This window comes from Mirounga angustirostris, unplaced genomic scaffold (assembly GCF_029215605.1).
Source record: "Mirounga angustirostris isolate CCGP_5_RB_7025 unplaced genomic scaffold, mMirAng1.0.hap1 SCAF_13, whole genome shotgun sequence".
Lineage (NCBI taxonomy): Eukaryota > Metazoa > Chordata > Mammalia > Carnivora > Phocidae > Mirounga > Mirounga angustirostris.
In genome coordinates, this window is record NW_026991721.1 from 5926188 (window position 1) to 5934460 (window position 8273).

Consider the following 8273-nt stretch of genomic DNA (forward strand, 5'->3'; position numbering starts at 1 on the left):
ATGAGTTCAAGCTTGGCATAGGCTCCATGCTGGGCATGGAGGCTACTTTAAAAAAAAAAAAAATCCTGACAGGTGAAGCAAAATTTCCGTTTTGGGGATAGGATACAGTAGTCTGTAGAGGTTAATCTGTCCATGCACCCTTACAACAAGTGATAAAAGTACACAAGGCCCATGTTGGCTTCAACATTCCCTAAAGAGGCAGGGCTGTTTTACATAAAGGAAAAAAAGGCAGAGGTACTGGGATTTCCTTGTAATTGATACACAAATCACCAGGCAGAACAAAGAGAGATATGTACAGGTTTTGTTGGCCTCATCAAAATCTCAGGTACCTCTTCTGTGGTTTTTGTGTGTGTGTGCATGAGCGCTTTTTTTAAGATTTTATTTATTTGACAGACACAGCGAGAGAAGGAACACAAGCAGGGGGAGTTGGAGAGGGAGGAGCAGGCTTCCCGCTGAGCAGGGTGCCTGGCGTGGGACTCAATCCCAGGACCCCGGGACCATGACCTGAGCCAAAGGCAGACGCCTAACGACTGAGCCACCCAGGCGCCCGAACGCCAACTTTTAACAGTTTAACATACCTTACTGGCAAGACAAAAAAATGGGAGTATGCAAAACAGTTCTACATCAGCTCTGTCCAATAAAACTTGACAGTATTGGAAGTGTTCTAGGTTTGTGTGGTCCTCAATTTATAGCCGTTAGCTACAATGGCTACTACACTGAACAGCACAGTTTAGATGGTAAAGTAAGTTCCTTGTATGAGGAGGGGAAAAAAAGCTGTGTAGAATCCTACAAAGTATTTTTCCCTTAAGAATTTTTCGGGATGCCTGGCTGGCTCAGTCATTAAGCATCTGCCTTCAGCTCAGGTCATTATCCCAGGGTCCTGGGATCGAGCCTCACATCAGGCTCCCTGCTCCGCGGGAAGCCTGCTTCTCCCTCTCCCACTCCCCCTGCTTGTGTTCCCTCTCTCCCTGTGTCACTGTCAAAATCTTTAGAAAAGTAAATTTTTAAAAAATTAGGAAAAAAATCTTTCATGGGATCCCTGGGTGGCTCAGTCGGTTAAGCGCCTGCCTTCGGCTCAGGTCATGATCCCAGGGTCCTGGGATTGAGTCCTGCATCGGGCTTCCTGCTCAGCAGGAGCCTGCTTCTCCCTCTGCTTGTGCTCTGACAAAATGGCTGTGTCTCTGTCAAAATCTTAAAAAAAAAACTTTCCAGGGGTGCCGGGGTGGCTGAATTGGTTGTGTCTGCCTTTGGCTCAGGTCATGATCCCAGGGTCCTGGGATTGAACCCCGTATCCAGCTCCCTGCTCAGCAGGAAGTCAGCTTCTCCCTCTCCCTCTGCTTGTGCTCTCTCAAATAAAATCTTTAAAGTAAGTAAATAAATTTAAAAATCCTTTAATTCCTCCCAAAATAGGTAACACTGGGAAAAGGGTTAGTTTTCAGCCAATGTAAGAGGACTGCTGAGTAGGAACAAATGTGTTTATTTCTAAATCTCCGTTATTACCATGAGAAATTGCACGTTGTGGACATACATCCCCTTTTATTCACTAAGACCAGGTTTCTCATTGTAGACCATTTCAGAGTCCCATGAGGCCTCTCCACACTAAAAGCTCCCATGAATTCATTTATCAGTGACTGAATTCCTACTCTGAGTCAGGATTTGGGTGATGAAGGCAGCCTATGTGGTTCCTAGCAGAGAGGCAAACCTTAATTACATCTCTGGTTAAGTACTGTGGAGTGTCAAGTACAGGATGCTATGAAAACAATAGTGACTAATTTTGGTGGATGGGGGAGTGGGGCAGTTGCTAGTCCAAGTGAGGAAGCAGCACGTGAGGCCCGTGACCAGGCAGACTGTGGCACCCATTAGGAACCAGAAAGCAGAAACTGCAGTAGGCATCTGAAGAGGTAAGTTACAGGCACAGTTCATTAGAGCCTTACAGGCTGTTGGGAATTTCATCTTCACCCTAAAAGACTAACTGGAAGCCATTAAAGGGTTTTAAATTTGGGGTTAACAGGACCAGATTCGTTTTTCTTAAAAGATCACTCTGGAAAGGAAAAAAAAATGAATAGCATTATAAATGTGAAATTTATGTGGTATGTAACAGAGGTCTCTCTCCCCTAATCATGAAGCCAAAGGTGACATTTTAAAGGGAGAAAAAATACCCTATAGACAGGAAAAGGACCATTCATAAGGGCATGTGATTCAAGGGGCACTCAAAGGGGCAGGGTTTAAATCCCTGAGGTTAATCAACCCGTAAATAACAGAATGAGCTGTGCCTCTCCCACCCTAACTTTTGCTGAGCACCTCTTGTCGGCCAGGCCCCAAGGGCTTTGCACAAGGCACCGCTGAGGGTCAGGGGAGATAAGGTCTCAGCTGAGAGGATGGTATGATGAAAATGTTACTTGCTAGGAGAAATGTAAAAGCATTGTGTGGAGTTCAGAGAAGGGCAATTATTTCTGCAATCCTACCAAAACTCCATTGCTTATTCTTTGTGCCTTAAGACCTCTCGCCTTTGAAACAAACTGAGCAATTTACAGAGACAGTGAAAATGGAGGGACAATGAAGGCCAAGGGGAGATCCTTGACCCCACCTGGGGGTGGGGGATGGGAATGAAGAATATCTCAGGTCTTCCATCTCCATGAATTTCTCCCTGAGCAGTCCACGATTTGAGGGGGGATTCCGAGCATCCACCCACGCAAGGCCCCGCCATTGCAGCAGCACTGTAAGGCACTTCAAGTACAAGGCAAAATCAATCCTGGCCTGATTTAAATATTGCTGCCCAGAAGAAAGGCATCCAGATTCCCCTAGATGGTATCTGAGAACTCTGACTTCTACTACGCCACCTTCCCTGGGGTGGTAGGAGACACAGACCAGCCACAGCCTTGTAGAGCTAGACAATGGGGCACAAAAAGATACCAGGCCCTCAGCACTCAATGCACTGCACAGAGCTTGTCTGAAGGGCAAAAAAGGGTTGGTAGGCTGCAAGACAGCCCAGGAAAGGGAAGCAACTTGCCCATGATTGGCTTCATGGCTTGTCAGAAGAGTCTCCTGCCCTAGGAAATTTGGGAGAAAAGCAGAGATCAAAATGCATTCCTAGGAAAAGCTGTCAACTTGTCAGAATAACCGATCTCAGGACTTTAAGATCTGGGCTATGTTTTACTGCTGAGGAGAACTGAAGTACCAGAAATGAAAGACTAGCCCCAGGAACCCACAAGGGAAGAGGTTAAGGTCCGGTGAGATGATTTTAATTAGTGCCTTAGTTTTGCAGGCCGTTTGAAGATCCCAGCCAAATTCAAACTGCACAATGACCCTACAGATTTGATGACTTATCCATCATCGCTGCTAGTCCATAAGAACCCAATGAGGTAACATGCTTGGCTGCCCTGGTAATTAAAGCAACAGAGATTTAAAAGGTTAAATGACTTGGCTCCCCTCCCCAACACAGTACTGAGGGAAAGACTTCTGATTCCTAGTGCTTGCTCTCTATAGCAGAAAGCCACAGTAAGAAGCTACTGGAGAGGAGCAGTTGACAAAGGGATCCCAGCAGTCTTAGGGGTAGATCCTATCCACATGGAGGAGATACAATGGAAGTTTTTTAAGCCTCTTCATTTGGCAAGGTGAACCAGACTGCCAGCGACGGTGGCCCTGGACTGCCCTTGGCTCTGGTATCTCTGAAGCAGGGCAGTGGCCATGAGAATTAGGAAAATGAGTGGTTAGGAAAATAGTTCTCTCCACCGACGGTACCATTATATTCCCTCCATCTTGGGGTGTGGCGTGCTTGAGTGGCTATGTGAACTGTACTCCACCTCTCCATACAGACACAATGAAGAATTTTAGACAAGATCATTTAAGTTGGGCAACTGGCTAACACTTCAGGAACCACATTGGTGCTGGTATGTGTCCCCACCTGGAATCACAATGCACTGGAGAGGGCTGGGCAAGCCAGGCTTGCATCAGATAGGCACAGAGCCCCGGGCCCCACAAGGAAGCCAGAATCCTGGGTGCAACTCACAATAGAGCTCATACCCAAGAGTAGAGCTTGCACTGCCACCAGCCTCAGCACTCTCACTAGACTAAAGGCTGAAATTTGGGCTCTGGAACTGGAGTGCCAGAACTGAAATACAACCGCTTTCTGTGCCTTAGGTGTGTTACTTTACCTCTCTGAGCCTCTTTTTTTTAAGATTTTTACTTATTTGAGAGAGAGCGAGCGAGAGAGCACACACAAGTGGGGAGGAGAGGGAGAAGCAGGCTCCCCAGGAAGCAGGGAGCCCAATGCAGGGCTCGATCCCAGGACCCTGGGATCACGGCCTGAGCTGAAGGTAGATGCTCAACCCACTGAGCCACCCAGGCACCCCTCTGAGCCTGTTTCATCATAAAATGGGAATAACCTTCCTGTTAAGAGCTATTCAGAGGGGGCACCTGGGTGGCTCAGTGGGTTAAGCGTCTGCCTTCAGCTCAGGTCACGATCATGGGGTCCTAAGACTGAGCCCCGAATCGGGCTCTTGCTCAGTGGGGAGCCTGCTTCTCCCTCTCCCTGCCGCTCCCCCTGCTTGTGCACTCTGCCAAATAAATAAATAAAATCTAAAAAAAAAAGAAGAGCTGTTTGGAGTAAATGTAAAGCACTCAACTGGCCATTCCTATCACAAATGAACTGTGATGTGGGCAAGCAAAAGAGAAGGTTCCACCCCTTCTGGAGCTCACCAGTTAGTGGAGTAGGTATACTCTCAAAGACACAAATCTATAATGATAAACTATCAAGAGGGCTATGCGTGCAGAAAGGTAAAGGAGAGCTGCTATCACGCTCTCTCTAGTCCTTCAAGGATTCCAACTCCCCGTCCTTCCATTTCTTACCCAGTTATGAGACCTAAAGACAAACCCACTTGCTCAGCCCTTAGGGATCATCAAATCTCAAAGCTAAAGGGCCCGCCTAGGATATCAAACAGTTCTACTTTCTCTGCTTTTTACTGACTGAACTCTTATGGGATAGGGCACAACTCCAGCCCTAAAAGTGGCTATCCACCAATCCTCTGGTCTTACCCCAGGGCCTGGTTCTATGCTGGCACTCATTTCTTGAAAGACTATGACTAAGGCAATGAATGGATGGGGACAAGGGCAGAAGGTATTATGTTCTCAAGAGGAGCACAAAACTCAAACGATAGCTTACATATATCCATTTATTATTGTCTGTTATGCATCAGGCACTGTTGCCTGGCACAGGGGCAAATCCCTGTTCCCCTCGCTTATAATTTTGTGAGGAAAATGTTCAATAAATAACCAAAGAAAGTGGGTTAAGTACAAAACACATAATTTGGGCACAATGGTAGGGAAAAACGGAAGGAGGCATCTACTTAGAGGTTGACAGGGAGGACTCTCTGATGCTTGATCCTGAAGCTAAGATCTTATGGATAAGAAATTAGCCCTAAAGTGGTTAAGGGGAAAATCCTTCCAGACACAAAAGAAGGCCTGAGGGAGGAAAAATGTTTCGTGAACTAGGATCTGAAAGGAAGGCCAGTGTGGTTAGAAAAAGATGGGTGGGGGGCGCCTGGGTGGCTCAGGCAGTTGAACGGCCAGCTCTTGATTTCAGCTCAGGTCATGATCTTGGTCCTGGGATTAAGCTGTCCTCTTTGGGCTCCACGCTCAGTGGGGAGTCTGCTTGAGCAAGATTTTCTCCCCCTCCGCCCCCCCCAACTTGCACACACTAAAAAAATAATCTCTAAAAAAAATAAAAAAGGAAGGAAGAAAGAAAAGAAAAAGATGGGTGAGGGGGAAAGGTCCTGAGATTAGAGTGGGTTGAGGCCAGACATTTCAAAGCATTTTAGGCTAAAGTAGAGGATTGGCACTGTTCTAAAAAAAAAAATGGAAAACTGCTGAAAGGTTCTAAGTTATGGAGTAACAATCAGATTTATATTTAACAAGATCATCCCAGCTACTGAATGGAGATAAACTGAAGAGAAAAAACAGGAAGATAGAAGACAGGCCAGGAGAAGGCTACTACTGTATGTAGTAGTCCTGGGTGGGAGATGAGTATATGGTCTTGACTATCACTGTGGCACAGACATGGACACAAGTGGCAATATTTGATATAAAATGAACAAAAGAACTGATAAGAAATGAGAAATGAGAGAAGAATCAAGGATGACTACCAGCAATCTCCTTGGAGCAATTTCGTGGATGGAAACACTATTTAAAGATATGGGAGGGGCGCCTGGGTGGCTCAGATGGTTAAGCGTCTGTCTTTGGCTCAGAGGTCATGATCCCGAGAGTCCTGGGATCGAGCCCCGCATCGGGCTCCCTACTCCATGGGGAGCCTGCTTCTCCCTCTCCCACTGCCTGCTGGCTTCCCCTGACTGTGCTCTGTCAAATAAATAAAAAAAAGTAAAAAAAAATTAAAAAAAATTAAGAAATAAAGATATGGGAAAGACTGGAGGAGAAGTCATTTCGGAGTGGGAAGACTCAGGAATTCTATTTCAGACATATCAAGTCTGAGCGTACTGACAACCATGGAGGGGCGCCTGGGTGGCTCAGTTGGTTAAGCATCCAACTCTTGGTTTTGGCTCAGGTCATCTCAGATTCATGATGAGAGCCCTGGGTCAAGCTCCACAATCAGCACAGAGTCTGCCTGAGATTCTCTTTATCCCTCTCCCTCTCCCCCCGCCCCCACTCGTGCACCCTCACTAAAATAAATCTTTGGGGGTGCCTGGGTGGTGCAGTTGGTTAAGCATCTGACTTAGGCTCAGGTCATGATCCCAGGTTCCTGGGATCGCGCCCCGCGTCAGGCTCCAAGCACTCAGCAGGGAGTCTGCTTCTCCCTCTCCCCCTGTTCATTCTCTTTCTCTCTCAAATAAATAAAATCTTAAAAAATAACTCTTTAAAAAAAAAAAAAAGAAGACAACCAGAGAACTCTCTGTAGGTCTCTGGATCCCTGAACTCTGAGCACAGAGGAGAGGTTTGGGACAAAAGAAGTAAATTTCATTTTTCAGCATCCAGATCAGCGTAATCCAACAGAAATAGAACGTGAGCCACAAATGCAAGCTACATATGTAGTTGACCCTTGACCCCGTGTAGCCAAAAATCCACATACAACTTTTGATTCCCAAAAAGCTTAACTACTACTAAACCTACTGTTGACTAGAAGCCTTACTGAGAACATTAAACAGCTGATTAACATGAATTCTGTATGCTTTATATATTATATATTGTATCCTTACAATAAAGCTAGGAAAATACTAAGAAAATCTGTAAGGATGAGAAAACACATTTACAGTACTATACTGTATTTTACTGGAAAAAAACCATAGATAAGTGAACCCACAGTTCAAACGCATATTGTTCAAGGGTCAACTGTAATTTGAACACTTCTAACAGCCACATTTAGAAAAATAAAAAGAAAACAGGTGAAATTAACTATTTAATAATTTTATAAGTTTTATAATATATATTCAATGTATTATTTCATGTAATTTGATATAATGAGCACTTAAAAATGAATGTCTTACATTATTTTTCATACTAAGCTTCTGAAACCCCATGGGTATTTTACACTCACAGCACCCTATAGGTGTGTGGCTATCCTATTGGTCAGCACAACTTCAGATGGTATACAAAACCAAAGGAATTAATAAAATTGCCTAGAACAGGGTTTCAACCCTAGCACTATTGAGATCTGAGGCTAGGTGATTCTTTGTGGGGAGTAATTCTTCCCTGTGCATTGTAGGATGCTTGGATGTATCCTTGGACTCTACCCACTAGATGCCAGGAGCATCCCCCCAGTTTTGACAATTAAAAACTTCCCATTGCCAAATGTCCCAGCAGATGGTGGGGAGCGGAAGAGGGATTTCAGTGATTGAGAACTACGGACCCAGAAAGAGACTGTAGATAGAAGAGGGTCCAGGAGAACTCTGGGAACATCCAGACTTAGCATCCACCTTAGGTAGTATACATAGGGGAATTAAAAGGAACAAAAAGGAAGGAAGGGGTGTGCTGATTTCGCGTTAAGATCTGAGAGATCCAGTTTCTAGCACATCAAAAAAAACCAACCAATGTCTATAACAGCTACATCAAGAAGTCTCCCCACCATCACTTGTAGTAAGTTTTTCTCCTCTTTTCTGACCCTCTCCCTCTAGACCAAGGAATACTCATGAAGTTTCAAAAGCATATACCAAAGACCACTGACTGTCTTCAAAGAAAAATTCCATATATCTTTTTGGAAGACAGTGGCAGTTATCCACATTAGAGGAAACCATGGGAACAAATTCAAATCTCAAATTTCCATTGCC